Here is a 21,181-nt window from a genome sequence, read left to right as displayed (position 1 = left end):
CACACAGTCTGTGGGGAAAGACCAAAACAAAACAACGCAACAGAAGAAAATAGAAATCACCTTCTAGTCATCCGGACTTCTGTTGACATGTCGGTGTCTCAGCTTCCGTGCATAGCTAGGTATTTTTAATGGGACACTCTACACACTATTTTGTAGCCTACTCTCTTTTACCTTAATATTTTGCAAGAGTTTCCACATGATTAAAAAATTGCAACAGCATCATGTTGGTGGCTGCAGAATATTCTATCATGCAGTTCCATCATAAATTAGAACCAATTAGATGGCGCGAGACATGATCAGTCTAATGTTATAGTTAGTAGACTATCTTTGGTGGTGGTAGGTTGCTTCTTTATTATTAACATTACAAACGGGGGCGCCTGGGTGGCTCAGTTGGTTAAGTATCTGCCGTCGGCTCAGGTCATGATCCCAGGGTCCTGGGATGGAGCCCCACATTGGGCTCCCTGCTCAGTGGAGAGCCTGCTTCTCCCTCTCCCACTCCCCCTGCTTGTGCTCCCTCTCTCGCTGTTTCTCTGTCAAATAAATAAATAAAATCTTTTAAAAAACACACACATTACAAACAGTGCTGTGATTGCTATGATGAACTGCCTTGGGGATAAACCTTTGCTCTAACATTGCTTACTTTCTTCGAATGAATACCTAGAGGAAATTGTGCTAAGTCAAAAGGAATTTACAATTTTGTTAAATATTGCCAAAATTACCACCACGGAGGTGTTCTCACCGCGGCGTATGAGGGTGCCTGTTTCCCAACACTCTTGCCAACATAAATAGTTATCAAACTTCCACCTTGCCCTTGCAAGAGGTTATAGCAATTGACAGTGTAAGTGCCTTTTGCCCATAACCCTCGCCAACCTAATTTTTTAATTAGGAAATTTTTAGGCATACACGTACAGAAAATAAAAGTATCAAACACATCTCTATGCAATATATTCTTAATAAAACATCTGTCCCTTGCTAAACCCCATACTTGAACATTTAAGATTTTTTCCAATTTGTCACTGTGACAAACAATGTTGCCTGAAGCTGGACATGGTCAAATCCTCTGGCCAAGCATTCCCACCACCTTATTAGACGTTGATACCTTATCCTCCAAAATACACGTGCCCATTTATTCTCTCTTCAGCGGGACTTGGCATCATCAGATTTTTTTTTCCATTTTCACCAATCTAATGAGTGTGAAATATCAGATCCTTTTTGTTTAATTTACATGACACTGATTACAGGAGGAAAGAATGTCTTTTCTTACGTTTTGAAGCCATTGGGTGTCCTCCTTTGAGGATTGCCAGTCATATCGTTTGGCCTTTTCCATTGGAGCTGTTTATAAATTCTGGGCCAAATCCTTTCTTGGTTACGTGCATGCCAAATATCTTTTCCAAGTTAAAGGTTTGTGTTTTTTACTGTTTATGATGTCTTTAATGTATAAAAGAGTTTTTTAAAAAAATAATCTAATGTAGTCAAATGTATGGGTCTTTTCATTTATGGTTTGTGCTTCTGGTGCTGTGTTTAAGAAATCTTTTCCTACCCTGAGAACATAACAACATCCTTCTTCATTTTCTTCCAAAACTTTTTAAGTCATGTTTTTTCGTAAGCAGTTCTTTAATCCACTTAAATCTGGTTTGGTGTAGAGATTTAACTTATGTTTTCCATATGGATAACCAGTTTTCCAGTGCTGCTTACTAAAAGCCCTTATTTTCCCCATTGATTTGAAATAGCATGTGTTATATACAAATTTCCATATATGTTTCTCTAGTCCGTCTCTCCCTGTACTAATATCACTTTCTTATTACTTAAACTAGAGTTAAGTCTTGATATGGTGGTGGAGAGGAGTGAGCCCTCAAATGTTGATCTTCCGCTTCATAATTGTCTGGAATTCTTGGTTCTTTGCTCTACCTTATATATATTATAATCAACTTGTGAATTTCAAAAACCTCTTTTGACTTTTAAAAGGAACACATTCAAATTATATATTGCAGAAAACTAACATCTTTAAGAAAGTGATTCTACAAATCCATCAATATTGCTTATTGTTCCATTTGTTTAGGTCTTTAAGAACTTTTAAAATTTCATACATGAAAGTTTTCTACTTTTTTTGGTAGATTTATTCCTAGGTAGCTTTATATTTTTGGTTGCTATTTTCAGATAAAATTTTCTAAACTAAACTAAATTTTTCTAGTTGCTCATTACAAGTGAATAAAAACTTACTTTGGTATAGCCAGCAAACTTGTTGAACTTTCTGGTTAATGTGAGCAATCCATTCTTAGATTCTCCATCATGACATGTTAATAGTCATGAATTATTTAGAGGATTTTTTCCTCCCAAAATCTCAAATATGTAGGTTGGATTTAATTGTTACTACTGATATCCAGCAGTTGAGGGTACTTGAGAATGTGGTCTGTATGATTCTTTGCAGGTTCTTAAGAAATTGTTATGGCCTAATATGTGGGCTTTTAGTAAATGTGTCATGTCTTCTTGGAAAGAATGTGCATTCTCCACATGGGTGTCTCTTTTTATTTTTTTTAAAGTAGGCTCCATGCCCAGTGTAGAGCTCAGCGCGGGGTTTGAACTCATCGCTCTGAGATCAAGACTTGAGCTGAGATCAAAAGTTCCATGCTTAACTGACTGCGCCACCCAGATGCCCCCACGTGGGTCTCTTTAATCAAGCTTGCTCATTGTATGATGGGTCTATATCTGACCTAACTTTTTGTCATCTTAAACTACCAATTACACTGTATTAAAATTCCCCTGTGACTATGATATTGTCCATTTATCTTTGAAATTTTATCAATTTTTTTTGCCTCCTATAACTTGATTCTACGTTTTAGGTGACAGCAAGTTATCATTATTTCTTCCCAGTGAATTGTTCCTTTTTATCTTTATTTTGTGACTTTTTCCCCCCTAATATTCCTTTTATGCTTCAAAGAATTTTGTCCACTCTTATTACAACCACACCACTTTCTTTGGGCTAGTATCGTGCCAGTATTTTTTTACACTTTTATTTATTTTTTATACTTTTGAATTCACGATTTCTTTGCCTTTAAGTTCTAAATGTCTTTTTTTAAGCATATAGTTAAATTTTTCTAATCCAATACAACTAACAATCTGTCTTTCTAATTCAGAGTTTAATTTTACATTTGTCTGAATTCTGCTATGTTGAATCTAGTTCAGTCATCTGATTTCATGTTGTATCTTAACCTGCTTTCCATCTGATTCTTTTTTTTTTCTGTCTTGCATCTGTTTAATATTGACCAATTTCTTTGTATTCAATGGTGTTCTTTCTACTTATTTGAAAGATAGAGTGGTGCCTGGGTGGCTCAGTGGGTCAAGCGTCTGACTCTGGCTTTCAGCTCAGGTGGTAATCTCAGGGTCAGGAGATCGAGCCCCAGGCTAAGATTCTCCCCCTCCCCCCTACTCGCACAAGGCCACACTCTGAAAAAAAAAAAAAAAAAAAAAGAGTTGCACATATAATTTCTCATCTGCTATGATTACCTTTACATAATTTTAATAAGCATAGTTGATTTAAGAAAGTTAACCAAATTGCCCCACTTCTCCCCAGAATGTCTAAATACCTGACCTCTGCCCATTCCCTGCCCATCTTGAATACTGGTGTGACCAGTACCTTCATTCTGCCCTGTTTCACTACTCCCCAGTTAGTCTTTTTTATATATTAAATATTTGTTCAAATCTATCTGATATCATAAGTCTCACTGTTGCTTTTTAGGGTCATTTTCTTCTGAAGTATATTCTTGAGTAATTCTTGCAGCAAAAACCTATTAGCAGTAAACACTCTTCATTTTCGTTTGTCTGAAAATATTTCTTTTGCCCATATTCTTAAATGATAATTCAGTTGTAATGTAAGGGGATTGTTATTTTCTCCTAGAGCTTTGAATATATTATGCCATTGTCCTCTGGCTTCTGTTGTTGGTGTTGCAAAGTTCTGGACAATCTGATACTCATTCCTTTGTAGGCAATGGGTCTTTTACCTACAAATGCTTCTAAAATCTTCCCTTTCTATTTGGCATTGTTGTATCTGGTAGAGAATGCGGTATTCTTTAACCTGCTAAGGATTCTAGCTTTCATTAGTTCTGGAAAATTCTCTTTTATTCTCTTGGACTACTGCCTGTTCTCCGTTTGCTCTGCTGTTTCCTTCTGGAACACCTGATAGATGGGTGTTGGATCCTCCCATTGCATACTCCATCATATCAGTAAGCCCTTCCTCCACGTGTCACCTTTACTCATTTCTCTGTGCAGACCTCTGAACATTCCTCTAATCCATCTTCCCGTCTACTAGTTATTTATTCAGTGGTGTGTAATCTTCAGTTTAACATATTAAATTTGAAATCATATATTTTTTAAATTTCTGAAGTTAGAGTTGATTTCTTATTTAACTCAAGTCTGATCTTCTCTGATGGTGTCTTGCTCTTTTATGGTGTTCTTTGTTACTTTTTTTGTGACTTTCATAATTTAGGCATGTTTATTTGATAATCTGCCTGACAATGATATTATCGGAAGTTCTTTAATATGGATTTTTGTTTTGGTTTGCTAACTCCTGTTTTTCATGGATTGTTTTTTTCCAATGTTTTGTAATTTTTAGTTGTAAATTAATCTCTCGTTGGGACTTCACATAGGGGAATCCTGGACACTCTGGGTGCAGGGTGTGGACTTCCAGAGAGATGTTATGTTCGTTTTAACCAGGTGCCCTAAAGGCGTTACCAGCCTCAGACAGCATTTTCTATTAATTTCTTGGTGGGGTGTGTGGGAGACTACTCTGGTAATATAAATTTAAATATCATATTCATGTGAGGGCATCTCTATGATTATGAATTTTAAGGGGAGGCTCTTGTTTAAAAAAACTGCAAGTTTCCTTGTCATTTCGGGTGTGAGTAGGGGCAGCTGCTTTCAGTTCATCCTTCTACTGGGGAGATGCGGGGCTGGGAGGGGGGCCTCGGTTTTGTCTTTCTACTCTCCTGGGGCCCAGATTCCTCTTGTGCACCTGCTGGTCATTAAAACCTAAGCTCCTGATTCCACAGCCAATTCCCAAGCCTGGGCTACTGCTCTTCCCCACCTGCACCCCCCTGTTCCCCATTCCCCCAGCCCTGCCCCCAGGGCAGCTCATGTGGGTTCATAAGCTTCCTTCGTTCTGCCCTTTCAGATTGCCTTTACTCTCTCACAGGTACATCTAGACATCAGTTAGACTTTATTCCTTAGTTCTAGAAATTTCCAAAAGGGTTTTTTTTTTAAATTACACAGAAAACCATATTGCTTAAAATAGAAGTACCCAACCCCATTATTTAATAGCCTAACAGTGTGACTTCACAGCAACTCCCTCTTAACTCACTGAAGTACCCAACTATATTTTCACACTTATTCTTCCGTATCTTCTACGTAGTCCCTCTCACGGAGGCGTGAACTGTATTTCTGAGATGGCCATTCCCTATGAAACATTCTCAGGTTAACTGCAGGCCACGTTCCACTGAAAAACTAGAGTGCCCCACAGCGTGGATCTGAAGTGGCGGTGAATGTGGGAAAGCGACAGCTCCAAGCACTAGCTCGGGGTCTTCTTTGAACAAGTGAGAGAAGTTTACAAGCTGCTTGAGCTCCCCTTTGACCGGAGACAGAAAAGAAAGTGAATACAAAGTGCTTATTGTCTTCCCGAAACCACTAGCTGTCACCTTCACATCTTTCTGTTCTGTTACTTTAAAAAGAGAAAAACCCTAAATCATTAGAAGACGTCCTGGTTACACATCCGCGCTGCCACTGGCAGGCATTCATTAACCGTGGGCAGAAAACGAAGATAGCCCGTGCCCTTTGCCATTTCGGCTGACCCTCACAGCCTCCTTTCTCCTTACTCCTTACGTCAGGACTGCGGCTCTGTTATTTTATTTCTCTCAGAGAGCAGGCCAGTAAAAGCATGGCATAACATTTGGAACTCAGACATTTGAGAGCCTGGTCAGAGATTGGAGACCCTGAGGAGAAAGTTCTAGAATATTCCATGAGTTCTTCTCACCTACTCCTTCCAGGACAGGGACATGGGGAGATGGGCAGAGCCAGGAGGAAATCGTGGCTCACTGTTAAACTAAGCAGCATGGAAGTTGTGCATAGAAAGGTTGTTCGCAAGAAGTTGACGTGGGAGGACAAGACTTCTTAAGGTGGACTTTGCTTTGTCTCTCGATTCTACACCATTCCTCTCTAAAAGTCTGAGGCTGGGGGCCGGGGGGCTGGTGTACAGGGACTGAGGGCAGTTCTACAAGGAGGGAAGGAACTAGTGAGGAGAGCATTCAGGGAAGGCGGAGATTGGATAATCGGGAAAAGAAACTGAGAGGAAGGCATATCCTTTAACGAAAAGTCCTGCAGGAGGGGCTGGTGAGCACATTTGTGGTATAGCCTCCGGGTACCTCTCAAATGCTGAGCACATCACAAATTTGCAAAAGGTGCTTGAGATCGACTAGGAGTAGCTCTGGTGACTGCTGCTGGTTGAAGCGGGGGGAGGGGACCAAAACGCAGCGTTAATACTCTGTGCACCCATCTGTCTCCAACCTTTCACCCTTGGGTTGACAGACCTGGTAGATAAGGAAGTCCTAGAAAAGGGGAAGACGGGGTTCCCCTTTGTCCCAAGGGTGCCTTCTGAACCTTTCCAGAGAAGGGTTTTTGAGAGAAAGGAATACACTTGAACTAATTCTGGCAACAAATCTGCCACAGCAGCTACCAGTTGTTGAGCACTGTCAAGAGTCAGGGTTTGTGGTAAGCACCTTCTGAATCTCAGCCCCAACACAACCCTATGTGGGGGAGCTCTTACCAGCTGGCCACAAGGTGCTGGGTCTCACTCCCACGGTCCTTCCCTCAAGCTGAAAGGACTTTCATGCACACCCTACACGCCTCATTTTTTTTCTGGCATCGACACCTGCACGGCCACCACCACCCACCCCCTCGGGGGGAGGGGTGGAGAACCACAGAGAGGCTGAGAGGGAAGCCCAAAGTGTGGATATGTAAATTATGCCTTTTAATAAAATTCCCCCATTAGGTTTTTCCCTTTGGGCTATTTCTTAGTCACCCTGTACTTTCCAGCTATGTGCTCATTTGTTCGCTTAGTGAACAAAATAAACAGAAGTAACTTGTATTCCTGTACTTTTCTTGCTCTCTTTCTTCTTCCCCTCTGAGAAACTAGAAGCCTCTGGAGACACTTGCTCGTCCTCTGTGAGGGAGGAAAGAGGCAGGTGAAATGATCCCCATGTTGACCATGCAGAAGAAACCACACCGCCTAAGCAAGGTGCACAAAAACAAAACAGAGAGATTGGCCTCAGGCTTAACTTGAGACACTTGGGAGGAAAGCCTTCAGACACAACACAGTCCTCCAAGGACACAGGAGGAAAACCTTCCGTAGGATGAATTCCTCGTGTCACAGTAACATCTCTGTTGGCATGCCCTGTTCACATGTTCCTACGTCCTATGTCTTTGCGCTTGCCCATCCACACTTCTAGAACCTTCTTGCCCTGAATCATATCCCAATTTTCTCCTTCATTTCACCCAAGTCTATTCAAATGTCACCTTTCCAGGACTTTAAGAGTCCTTCTTCTTTTTTTTTTTTTTAAGATTTTATTTATTTGTTTATGAGAGGAAGGTGGGGAGAGCAGAGGGAGAGGGGCAAGCGGACTCCCTGCTGAGCACAGAGCCTGACCTGGGGCTGGATCTCAGGACCCTGAGATCGTGACCTGAGCGAAAACCGAGAGTGGACGCTCAACCGACTGAGCCACCCAAGTGCCCCTTTGAGAGTCCTTCTTAACTACCCTATATAAGTAGAGCCAGCCACCCTCCACCACCTACTGAACCCTGCTTTATTTTTCTCCATTGTATGTCTCAAATATTTGTGTGCTTTTTTATATTTTCTCTCCTCTGCTAGAATTTAAGGCTCTGTGTTATTAACTTCTTTTAGTCTCAGATCCTGGAATAGCATTAGACATATATAGTAGGTGCTCAATAAATGTTTGCTGAATGGATGAATAAATGGATAAAGATGTACTTGAGAGGGATATTGTGGCGATTTTCATTACTAGCTTGGATTTTCATCCCTTCTTGTTTCTGTGCTGTGAGTTTAGGCCAACTGCAAAGTGAGGGAACAGCTCACACAAGATGGCTACCCTCACCTCTGACACCAATTCAACTTCAAGGGGGTTCCCCAAACCACCCTCAGTTCTGAAAATTCACCAGAAGGACTCACAGAACTCACTGGTAATCTTTACACTCATAGCTTTGGTTTATTACAGGGGGGAAAAAATGTAGATTAAAATCAGGAAGAGGTTCTGGGCAAAGTCTGGGAGGCATCCAAGCACAGAGCTTCCAGGCATCCTCTCCCTATATAGCCATGGACGGCATCACCCCCTTCTAGCCATGATGTGCAATAGTGTGCATGGAATGTTACCATCCAGGGAAGCTCACCCAAGCCTCTGTGTCCAGAGGTTTTACTGGATTCTATCACATACTACCTGTACGTCTCACCTTTAGTCCCCAGTCCCTCCAGAAATGACATGGATATACTACCTCCACCACAAGCCTCCACCATAAATCACATTATTAAACTTTCCGTCCAGTAGCCAAAGCCCCCAGGCCAACAGAGACAATCCTATCAAGCAGGGCATTTCAGGGGCCTAGCGATCACCCCCAATAGCCAAGGGCAAAGGCCAGATCCTTTTGGTGTAAGGTTAACTAGTACCTATACATATGTTTTGTAACCTTGCCATACCCTTGAGCTGTGGGTGGGAATGCTCCTCCACCTCTTGACTTGGGTTTCATCTTATGACTTGTTGGCTGGTAGAATGAGGCAGAAATCAAGGTGTGCCAATTTCACTCTCTCTTGTACCTCTGCTATCACCGTAAGAAGAACATGTCTAGGCTGGCCCCCAAATCCCAGGAAGAAGATAAGAAATGTGGAACAGAGCCATCCCCACCTCCCCTCCAGCCTAACCCAACCTGGAACAGCTGACCTTCATCCACTAAGCAGACCACTTGAACAAAGTGAATGCCTTCTGCTGAATCCCCATAAAGATTCTGTGGTTAGTTTTTAAGCCATACTATCATGGTCATCATAAACTGATAAAGTTATCAAACCATTAAGGACCATTAATATTGTTCTGTGAGTTTGCCGATCCAATTAGAGCTTCTTCAGTCGTCACTGAAACAGGATAGCTTATGGAAATGGGCACAAGTTGATGAGGTTTGTATGGAAACAGGTGAGGAGGTAGAACGCTCCGAAGATCCAAAGCAGAGACTTCAAACAAACACCTACAGGACCAAGAAGGGAAGTGTGAGTGAATAAAAAGAGTCAGTTGCCTGACTATAAATTTGAACTAAGTGAGAATGAGGCAATAGGGAATGGTGGGGGCTTTGGTAAACTGAACAACAGCAGCCCATCTAAAAGGAGCAGCCGCTACTCAGCTCCAGCCAATGGCTGCTAATGTGAAATTAACCCAGGCTTGCCAACTCTTTCAGGTTTGGGGTGTGTGTGTGTGTGTGTGTGTGTGTGTGTGTGTGTGCGCGCGCGCATGCGCACGCATGTGCGACGCAGGCATGAGAGAGAGAGAGAGAGAAGTTGAGAATTTGGATATTTGTGAAATCTCTTAAATGCTACAAATGATAGATTTTTGTCCAAACACCATGCAAGACCACCTGAACACCTCTATGGCTGTCCCCACGCAACCTCTCCTTTATGTCATGGCGGGCAACATCTAGTGGCAGCAGGCTTGTCTGGGACCTTACAGAGAGGATCCTTGATGGCCTGGGATTTCAGGTGAGAGAGGAAAACTCATGCTAAGAGGAGAGAGGACATAACAAGTGGATGCCAGAGACAAAGTTCTCCATCACCATCTGACCCCTTGTTACTGAATGATTCATTAATATTTTTCTTCTTTGGGGGTATAACCCCCATAAAAACCGAACAAGGCATAAAGCATCTGTCTTAGTCATTAGTAGTCACATACATAACTCTGTAGGATGCTGGAGAACGTCTCAGGAGCTCCCAACTACCCTGGCACCCACAACAGGAATGGTCTCAGCCAGGGCAAGGGAGAAAGATGGGGATGTTCCCAGGGCTCGCATGAGCTCACCCTCCACTAGGCACCCCTGCAAACAATGACCCACTCTCATGCTTCTGTACCTGCAGAATTCCACTCTTCAAACCACAGAGCAAGAGGTGGGCTTTCCGTCTGGCGTGACTGAAATCTATGAACTTTAGCACCTGCTCTTTCTTCCAAATTTAGCTTTCTCCTGGAATTTAGCTGTAGACACAGCAGAGCTATCAGTAAGTCCTGGGACTGCCTCTCAGGTGTTGATTCTCTAGTACCGGGTCCTGGTGTTGACTTCCCTCTGCTCTACATATTGCAAGAATCATTCTCCCACAGACAACTCATTTGTAAGATGATGGTATTTGTTTAGCACCAGGTGTTGCTTGCTTTCCCTCATTTCCTTGCTGTGTGGGGCCCTGGGGATGCTGCACAAATGATGGTTCCATGGAAGGCCAGGAAAAGTCTCCCCCACCCAAACAGACCTGGGAGAGGCCGCCAGAGGAAGAGCTGATATGTCAGAGTGTTTGTCTCCAATTGTAATGGCAGCAAAGGTGTTCGTTCACACACAAAAACATCTAAGGTTTCTTAAGGGTTTTACTGTCTTTTTTTTTTAAAGATTTATTTACTTATTCGAGAGAGAGAGTGGTCAGGGACAGAGGGAGAGACTCTCAAGCAGACTCCCCCTGAGTGCGGAGCCCAACGCGGGGTTCGATCTCACGACCCTGAGATCATGACCTGAGCCAAAATCACGAGTCGGACACTTAACCAACTGAGCCACCCAGGTGCCCCGAGCGTTTTACTTTCAAGAATATATGTCACCAGTGCCCCAGAAAGCCCATTCCACTAGGTCTAGGAAGAGAAAAGACCTCTCCTCAGTGGTACTCACCACACATACACAGCACACCCTTTAATCCTTACAATGATTCCCATAGGTGATATTAAAATGTCTGCTTCTATGCCTGAGGGAATTGGTGTCCAGCTAGACCTGACCTAAAAGACCACAGTTGGATATGGTAAGCATATGTCTTGAACTTTGCAAATTTTGAATATTCTCTTCCACGCTTAAACCTGGTCCCTGGCTGGGACTTCAGAATCTGTGCTCGCTCCTTTGCTCTGCCAGTAAGGAGCCCCATTGGCCCATGTTTCCTTAGTGCCCCACAGAACTTACTCTATAACCGCCCTCTAGGTAACTCAAGTGAGCATCGAGCCAAAAGAAAAGAGATAATTCAAATTTGTCTGTGGTCACTTATATAATGGAGATGCAGACAAGCTAACAAGGGCTCCTCCAGAACGCACATACAGTAGCCCACTTGAGCGTAAAGTAGTAAGACGTCACTAAATTACAGGCTTTCTCATATCTCACAGCAAACAGAATAGACCTTACCTAACGATCAAAACATGACAGGACACTCAACTGTCCATTATCCCAAAGACAGTCTTGTGTGGGGTCATGAGTCCAGAAAGTAAAAGGAGGTCTTCCAACCAGGAAAAAGAGAGGTGGGATGTTTGGGGGGCAAAAGCCAAGATTTCAGTGGGTTCTGAAATACGGTAAGTCGGTCCAAGCTGGAATCGGCAGACAATGTATGCATTTGTGTATATGTTGCCCGGGGTGGCGGGGGGGAGGTCAGGAAGGCAGATGATTGGCATCAGGCGATATGACAGTGTGTGTGTGTGTGTGTGTGTGTGTGTGTGTGTGTGTGTGTGTGTGTGGCAGGGACCAACACCAGGGTTTGGGACAGGAAAGTCAGGCTGGGAACAGGACAAGACCCTCGATCCTGAGGACTCTGGGGACCCAGAGTGAGGCAGGACCGAGAGTGCCCAGCTGAGCAGAGCTTCCTACCCGGGGCCCCCGACGTGTTCCCAAGCCCAGAGCTGGGTGTTGTATATAGGCACATAACCCTCAAAAAGCCATGGAAGGTGGAGGATTTGGGGAGCCTTTATTCCTCAAAGGGCACAGCCGCTGATCTGTACATTTGAACAAAGTTTGGCGCTTGGGGTTCAAAACACATTTTCTATGTGATGAGGCTCTTCTCTCTTACCCGGGACCTCCGGTTACTGAGCAAATAGAGGGTATGCAGCTGCTTCTGTCTGAGGGGGGAGAATCACAGCTCTGAGTTTGTGAATTTGAGGATATAACTATGTAGGAGTGGGTATGTATGTGTTCCTACAAGATCTGAGGCATTTCTTTCAGATGGGGATTCAGGGCTAAGAATCCTGAGGTGCCATTTTCCTCTGAGCAAAGGAACCACCTTCAGCCCTCGCACTTTTCTACACCAATCCAGGCTCCATCTGTCAACCTTGGGACCCAATGCCATTGGCAAAGCACAGCCTGAGAATAAAAGCTGGTAGGACCTTGCCCCTCCTCCACACACAGACCTCCTGGGACACCGCATGAAAGTCGATGTAAGTTCTTACCTGATAGCCCTGGTCCATGTGAGCGTGAGTCTGGGGGCCCCCAAGTCCAGTGTGCACTTTTCTCCTACCTCTACACCAACTTCCAAATTACTGTAGACGACTGAAAAGAACATCGATTTGAATTTTATTTCTAACATCTTAACTGGGCACAGACCATAATCCTTAATTCTTAACAAAGATCTAGATCATACATGTTCACGTGTCCCCTTGGTCAGACAGGGACCCCATCCTAACTCCATTGATATGCCGGTTCCCTTAAAGGTTAATTGTTCAGACATTATCTATTTTTCCCTCATGGAGACCTGGGGCCCTTCTTGTCAACAGGCCTCAGGCAGAGTGAGCCTCAGCTCCGTGTCTCAAGCCACACTGGGGTCAGCGCTTCGGCCTTCGGCCAGAGCTCATTACAGCTTTGGTCCTTCTGAAGGGGGCCAAGGTCCAGTTTACTTGGCTGGGACACATCATCTTTCAGGAGTGACTTCAGATGCTTGAGGGATTCTCAGGAAGCCTGGATGAGAAATGAAGAAGCAGGTTGGTGGGTTTGGGCACTTAGGAACTTGAAGAAAGAGCTAAGGCTTTAGTTTTGGAGCCTGGGTAGGCTGACCTGAGGATATAGAGTGCCTCCTCCTATACACAAGGCTTCCCCAGGTTTCCACAGGGTTTTGCCTATTTGACTCTTTGAGTGTTTGAGCTTGAGTTCCTGTATGACAGCAAGTAGCATCTCCATTCACCTGGTCTACACTGCAGGGGAACCCCAGGACCTATGATGGAACTCACGCCAGCCCTTCAGAAAGTGCCCCACTTGGCTCTCCATCATCTCCCTCAAAGCTCCCGAATTGCCTCTGAGTTTTAAGAAACAGCAGGTTCTACAAACTTAAAGACAAATCTCTCAGGCAAGCCCCTTAGACTCAGACTTCTCAGCTAAATCCAACCCTGGACGGCTGCCAGGGGAGCAGACTGAAGAGGATCCTGAAGAGATAGGGGTGATGGGGACCAGGGCTTCCCCATGCTGCGATCCTGCAGGTCCCTGAGGAGTGACTCACAGAGACCCTCCCGCTGCCCCTCTCACAGCTGTCATCTCCAGCCTCCCAGCCACTGTCCCTTCCTCGCGAAGATTCCAGGATCTGGCTCGCTGTCTTCTCTGTCTCTATCACAACAGCAAACACAACTACCCTGCATTCTGGCCTCCCGGTTCTTCTATGTCCTGGTTGACGTCTTATCCACCCAACCCCAGATCAGACTGTCGATCATTCCCCAGGATCATTACCGCTCCTTCCAAAGACCCCAACATTTCTTAGACCGCTTCCATGTTTTTGCATCCATTCCACACACCAGCGCCCCCCAGCCCCAGTGCCCCTGCCCTCATGCCCCTCTTACCCAGCTTGGGTCCCCGGCGCATCCCTTTGCTCCCTTGCATCCAGGCTCCCAATACTGCTAAACCCCTCTTTCCATTTGTCGTATCTGTTTGGCTAAATCCCAACTTCATTTAAATTCAACTCCTCGCCCACTCAGCTCCCAAACTCAAGCCATTGTATGAGGCTGGAGAAAAACACACAACTAGGCTGACAGGTTCTGCCTGGTATGCGTGACCACACACTTCAGGTGGGCCCTCTGCGTCGCCTGAGCAATGCCATAGTCACTCTGCCACCGCCTTCCGCAAGATGACTCCTTCTCTTCCCCATCCCTCCCCCACTCTGAGCTGATGACCTTGGTCCTTATGTCACTGGAAAACAAAACCAGAAGAGAATTCTTCTCCCCAACAAAGCTACCGACTTCCCAAATCTGTATTCTCTGCCTATTCAAGGACACTGGAATATTTCCCTCTCTCTCCTGACTCATCTGTCTACATGGTCATTGCCATCAGCCTGCAAATATTCTGTGAACTCTTCTCTCTAAAAAAAAAAAAAAATCTGCTATGAAAGAGGACTGGTCTTGTAAGATATTGATATACACCATGAAGCCTTTATCATCACAACAGCCTAATACCAACACCTAAAAAGACAGACAGATGAGGGGCACCTCAGTGGCTCACTTGGTTAAGCATCTGACTCTTGATTTCAGCTCAGGTCATGATCTCAGGGTCGTGAGATCAAGCCCCAAGTCCAGCTCCACTCTCAGCGGGGAGGTCTACTTGTCTCCCTCTGCCCCTCCCCTGACACCCACGCAGCACTCTCTCTCTCTCAAATAAATAAATAAATCTTAAAAAAAAAAAAAAAGAAAAGACAGATAGATGAATGGAATAAAATAGGAAGTCAAGAAATCAGCTCAAATACTTGTAGAAATCTGGGTTATGATAAATGTGATAAAGGTGATAAAGTTGATATTCCAAAATCAGTGGGGCTAACTGGTATTAGGCTGACCGGATAGTCACTTTTAAAAAAATAAAATTAGATCAGGGCACCTGGGTGGCTCAGTTGGTTAAGCATCTGATTTCAGCTCAGGTCATGATCCCAGGGGCCTGGGATCGAGCCCTGAATCAGGCTCTGAGTTCAACGGGAAGTTTGCTTTTCCTTCTTCCTCTGTCCTTTCCCCTGCTCATGCTCTCTCTATCTGTCTCTCTTTCAGATAAATAATAAGTAAAATGTGTAAATAAATAAATAAGTAAATAGACAAAATTAAATCTTTTTTTTTAAGATTTTGTTTATTTTTGCCAGAGAGAGAGAGAGAGAGAATAAGCATGAGCCGGGGGTGTGGGGCAGAGGGAGAAGCAGACTCCTTGTTGATCAGGGAACCTGATGTGGGACTCGATCGCAGGACCCTGGGATCATGACCTGAGCTAAAGACAGACACTTAACCAACCAAGCCACCCAGGCGCCCTAGATCTATTTCTTGCACTATCTACAAGAAAAATTGCCAAAGGTATCAGAAATCTAGATGCAAAATGAAATTGCATAGGTACCAGAAAAGAACAAGGATGAAATTTTATGGAATCTGAGCAGGAAAAAAATTTTTAATATGACCAAAAATCTAGATGAGAGACTGGTAAATTTGACGACAGAAAATGTTAAAAAATTTTTAAGTTTTAAAATAGTCAAAACACGGACGAAAACTGGCAGAAAAATATTTGCAGCATTGATCACAAAGAACCAGTATCTAATATTTTAAAAACTTCTAAAAATTGAGGAAAAAAGATTTTAAAAATCCAGTAGAAAAGGGGACAAAAGACATGAAGAGACGATTGATTAAAGAGATGTAAAATTGCTCACTAAACATGTAAAAAAATTATCAATTTTACTCCAAATAAAAAATGCAAATTAAATCCACATTAAAAACCATTTTTTAGGGGCGCCTGGGTGGCTCAGTCATTAAGCGTCTGCCTTCAGCTCAGGTCATGATGCCAGGGTCCTGGGATCGAGCCCCGCATCGGGCTCCATGCTCAACAGGAAGCCTGCTTCTCCCTCTTCCACTCCCCCTGCTTGTGTTCCTGCCCTCACCATCTCTCTCTCTCTCTCTCTGTCAAGTAAATAAATTAAGTCTTTAAAAAAAAATCATTTTTTACCTATCAGATTAGCAAAAAATTTTTCAAGAGCTTCGTAGTACCCTCTGTTATTGTTAACAATTAACAGCTGTTATGTTGTTATTGGTGATGCTAAAGAAGCGGGCACCCAAGTCCATTGCTGGTAGGAATGTGATATTCCTCCCCCACGGAGGGGAGCCCAGCGATATCTAACAAAGCACCATATGCATTTACCTTTCCACCCAGAAATTCCACTTCTAAGAATTCGCCCCAAATGTATACCTCCAACAACATAAAAATACAGGTACCCAAGGTTATTCATTGTAGCATTATTTAAAATTGCAAAATATTGGAAACTACCTAAATGCCCGAGCACAGGAGATTGGTTGAAAAAAACATGGTGTGTACACACAATGAGGTGCTGAGATATAAAAAATGAAAAACGGTACAAGGAAGAGTTCTATGGCTCTTTTTTGATATGAGATTTGATACAGAGTGATTTCCAAGAGAGATTGTTGAGTAAAAAGGGGAAGTGCAAAAGAGCATATGTATCCTGCTATCTTCTGTGTAAGAAAGAAGAACAAGAAGATTTGCATACATATTTCTCCAAAGAAGCACAGGATGAACAAATATAAAATAATGTTGTTGGTTTCCTACAAGGAGTATGGGAGAGAGGGGTAAAAGCATTATGGCATGGGGTGATGCTTCTCTGAGTGTACCTTTCTGTATCGTTCTGACATTGGGTAGAATGTCAATGTTCTATTATTACCAAATCATATTAAATTACTAATGAAGTTTAACACCCAGTACCCATTTGCCCTTCTTTGGGTGGCCAGGGCCTGATTTTCCTTAGGGAAACACTCCTCCCACCTGCTCGGCCTGCAGGTGTTTCAGGTCGGGTGGGCAGAGGACACAATTCTGTGTATTGCATTTCTCTGGCCATAGGGACTGGCCCAGTCCCTATGGGCACCCAACACAGACGGAGTCAGTCTTATGCCACAAGCCTGTAGCTGCCACTGTTCAGAGAAAGGCCACCATTCTCTTTTTCTCTGGACTGGAATCCAGGAGGTGGTAGATCTCTTGCCACCTTGAAATGAAGCCAAAATGGAGGAGAGCAGAGCTGAGAGATGTCAGAGACCAGTTTCTGGAAATATTGTTCAAGCACCTGCTATTTTTATTTAATTACGAGTGGGGACAGGAGATGCTCTGAGGCCATCGTGCGTGGCCCCCAAGGCTCCAGCTGTGTTGGGAGGAGCTTCCCTGGAGAACACTGACTTCTCAGCCCAGCCCAGGGGTCTAGTAGACACGGTGTCCACAAGAGTAGAATGAAGGGTCAGCTATCCCAGCATAAGCACATCAGGGAGTGCGTTGAAAACCTCAGCAACTGGGATAATGGTCACTGTGGCAAAAGACCCATGGACTTGGAGCCAGAAGATGTGGGTTCAGATCCTGACTCTTGCATTCACTCATGCGGATACGAAAGGAGAAGAACACTAATGCCCCACGTAGTCAGAAAATTGCCACTTACAAAAGGTGTCTGTAAGCCAGAGTCCTTCCACACCAGTAGCCAGCAGACCTGAACACAGCCCACCGGCCGTTTTAATTGGCCAGCACAGAGGATTTTTGTTGTTGTTGTTGTTGTTTTTTAAATAAGCCAGCTAATGTTGAAAAATTCTGGTATTTTATATGCAAATCCAGATTTTTGCCTTCTCTTGAATATAAAACAAACAAGATTGGGAACACTGGCTAGATTTGTGGGTAAAGACCCCTTTATCCACGCATGAGAGGCTGATGTGACCACCAGTTCCCCATCCCCCACCTGCATCTGAACCTGAGGCTGGGCTCACACCACTATTTGTCTCACGGCAGAGAACTAGCGCTCTGCACCCGTGTGTGTGTCCTCCAAAGTGGGAAAGCAAAATATTAGCCGCTGAAGGTCTTTGTCATTCCCACCCCACTCCACCCCCGCTTCCACACTGCCCACCCGCTTCACTCATGACATGATCTTCCAGAAGGTGCAGGCACAGCTATAAATAAAAATTGCTATATAAAGTTTGTGGGTTAAAGAAAGGAAAGGAGAATTAGGACTCAAGTTCAAGTTCTGTTGGCCGAGATACAAAACCTAGGCTGTCTACCCAGATAGAGGGAAAGCAAGTGATTGGCAGGTGGACTGGAGAACTTGGTAGGTCAGTGCAGGAACGGGGTCAAGGAAGGAGAAACTCAAGTTCAGAAGCAAGAAAAAAATCCAGCCTTGGGTACCTCGCAGGGAAACTAGTGATGCTGATGGCTGTCCACGTCAGACCCGGTCTCCTGGTAGTGAGAACAGGTACAGCTGCCGGGATGGGAAACCAGCCGGAAACTTACAAAGGCTGGGTGACATTTTGATGGATTCCCATGTGGAACCACAAGAGGCTGGGTTTGGTCTTAACACTCTGATGAAGAAGTTCCCCTGAATGGAGTCTTATGCTTAGACAGAGGAATGAAAAGTTCTCAGTAAATTTGATGAAAGTTCTATCAAAGCTTCGTGAAATTTCAGCCAGAGGCCCCCAGCCGGTGAGCAGCCAGGGTCCATTATACAGCTCATTCAATGCAAAGTCCTCGTTCCCAAATTCAGCCACTGGGATGGTCTCATAAGATAGAACATCTCCTGTACCATAAGGTATAATCATATACTTCATGTTAATTTTGAGCCCATAATTTGAAAATCGGTGGAGCACCTGAGCTGATGTGGGTGGTGGATATGCACTGAGGATATAGGTTGATTCTGGATTGACTCATTCACTCAGCAAACATTCATTAACTGAGTACATGGAGTTTACCATCCATTAGGCTTAACACTATGGAGCCCACGGTAATGGGTAAGACATCACCTTCACCTTGGAGCAAGCAACAAACCAGTCCGGTCACGTGTGTGTCTGGGGTCAGAAAACCAATGAGGGTAGAGGATGCCTGCCCAGATTACCTACCACGCTTCAGCAGTGGGGCCCAAGGCCAGATAATGTTGCCTATTGATAAACAGTTCTTGGGAAGCAATTTTTTTTTTTTTTTACCAGACTTCCCTACGTGGGAGCGTCTGAGGAATTTTTTTACTAGGATCTCAACCTACAGCTGTCACTACTGCCTAAGGCTAACGTTGTCTATATAATGCCAAACTGAATTATAAAAAGAAAAACATTATGGTCTCCTGGGTGGCTCAGTTGGTTAAGCGTCTACCTTCAGCTCAGGTCATGATCCCAGGGTCCTGGGGTTGAGCCCCGCATCGGGCTTCCTGCTCCACAGGGAGCCTGCTTCTCCCTCTCCCCCTGCCCTGCTTGTGCTCTCTGTCTCACTCTATCTCAAATAAATAAATAAAATATTTTAGAAAAAGAAAAACATTATCTGGTTGTTTCCAAATAATGAGATTCTCTTGGTATTGTCTTGTAAAAAGAAGAAGAAGAAGGAGAAGAAGAAGAAGAAGAAGAAGAAGAAGAAGAAGAAGAAGAAGAAGAAGAAGAAGAAGAAGAAGGAGAAGGAGAAGGAGAAGGAGAAGGAGAAGGAGAAGGAGAAGGAGAAGGAGAAGGAGAAGGAGAAGAAGAAAAAGAAAAAGAAGAAGAAGAAAAGCTACCATTAGCAGATACTTACTATGTGCTGGATGCTATGCTGGGACCTTTACATCTATTTTTATGTTTAACCTGCATAGCCCTGTGAGGTAGCTGGTCTACCCCCTCTGCTCATTGAGGATACTGAGGCAGAATGACTTTCAATAACTTTTTCATTCCCCCCGGATGCCTTCTGAGGACCCTATGATCTGTATGCCTTCTGAGGACCCTATGATCTGTATGAAAACTTTGGAAGTGGAACCTGGTCTTCGATGACGTCCAGTCCACACAAATCAGGCATCTGTGGTTCCCCCACACACAACACCCTCAAGCACAGGGATGACGCCGGAGGTTGGCAACCAGGCATCCAGACGTGACATCTTGGTATTGATGAGCCAACCATCCTGAGACCACAGCCCCAAAGCAGACCTCTAGCCTTTCACTCCTCCTCCATCAGACTCCTGCCAGAGAAACCAAAAGAAGAACTCAACAAAGACCATCACGGGTTTTGTCAGTTGCGGCTTCTGACACTCCGCCACTGCTGGGGGTTTTGGGAGAGGAAGTAACACTGACATCACAGAAACACGGAACTGGAAAAAAGACTTGCAGGGGTCATTGTGTTCACACACCTTTACAAGACGAGACCCAGCCCCCTTGCCCTGAAGAGCCAGAAATGGTTGCTCCAACTCCTCTAGTACTTCCTACCAGTGTTTTAGTTCCCAAGTGGAGAAGAGTTTCTAACAAATCAAATTCTTATTTAACCTTGGTCTACTAATATTTTTTTCATCCAGGATGATGAACTAGTCAGCCTCAGTGCTAGCACAAATTTCCAAAATCTGGAAAAGAGTGTGACAGTTAGTCTTTCCATTCCAGGGCTAAAAGCACCATGATCTATACCCATGTTCTTCCCTTGGGTCCTAGGCTGTGAGGGGTTCTGATCTGTACTGTCTACAATTTTGCTGCTGTTTTTCAAATATATGACTGAGCCAGATTGAATTACTGTTTCCCATTCTGTTACAGAATTCGATACCCATGACCTTGCCCTGTGACTTTGAGCTAGAGAATCCACCTATTTAAAATACCTATGAAGTAAAACCTTCTGAAAAGCAAACATTCACTCCCAATTTGGCAGCTCTGCATGTTTAACTTTTATTAATAAAACGTCCTTCTGTGTATGAAAGCCAATAATCTTTGATTTTTATATTCTATATTTGAGAGCAGAGAAAATTCTTCAGAATCGCATTTTTTTTCACAATTTAGTTTCAAATGCAATCTAGTTCCTCTTTTTATTAATGTAAGCAGAAAGACTTGTTTTATATTAAAGCCTTCAATGAACTGTTTTTTTTTTTTAAGACACATATTTACTTTTCATATACAGGAACTTTCCAGATGACTGGTCAAATTATATTCACCTAGCACATTGATCTGGAGGTAAAAAAAAAAAAAAAAAAAGGAACAATGGTGTAAGCTAACATTTCCTCCCATTTATGGGCAACTATCAAAGCACCATGACTGATTTTGTGACATGCCAGAAATACACCAAAATGTATGCTGTTCCTTCAAATCAGTCACCTTATCTACTTATTCCAAGGAACTTCCAGTGCCCAAAAGTGTGCTGAAAATCGTTTTTGTAATTTCTGTCAGAGCCGACTGTACACTTAAAA

The sequence above is a fragment of the Zalophus californianus genome, chromosome 7, assembly GCF_009762305.2.
Source record: "Zalophus californianus isolate mZalCal1 chromosome 7, mZalCal1.pri.v2, whole genome shotgun sequence".
Taxonomy (NCBI): domain Eukaryota; kingdom Metazoa; phylum Chordata; class Mammalia; order Carnivora; family Otariidae; genus Zalophus; species Zalophus californianus.
The sequence above is the reverse complement of the archived record's forward strand: the minus strand, read 5'-3'. Positions refer to the sequence as shown.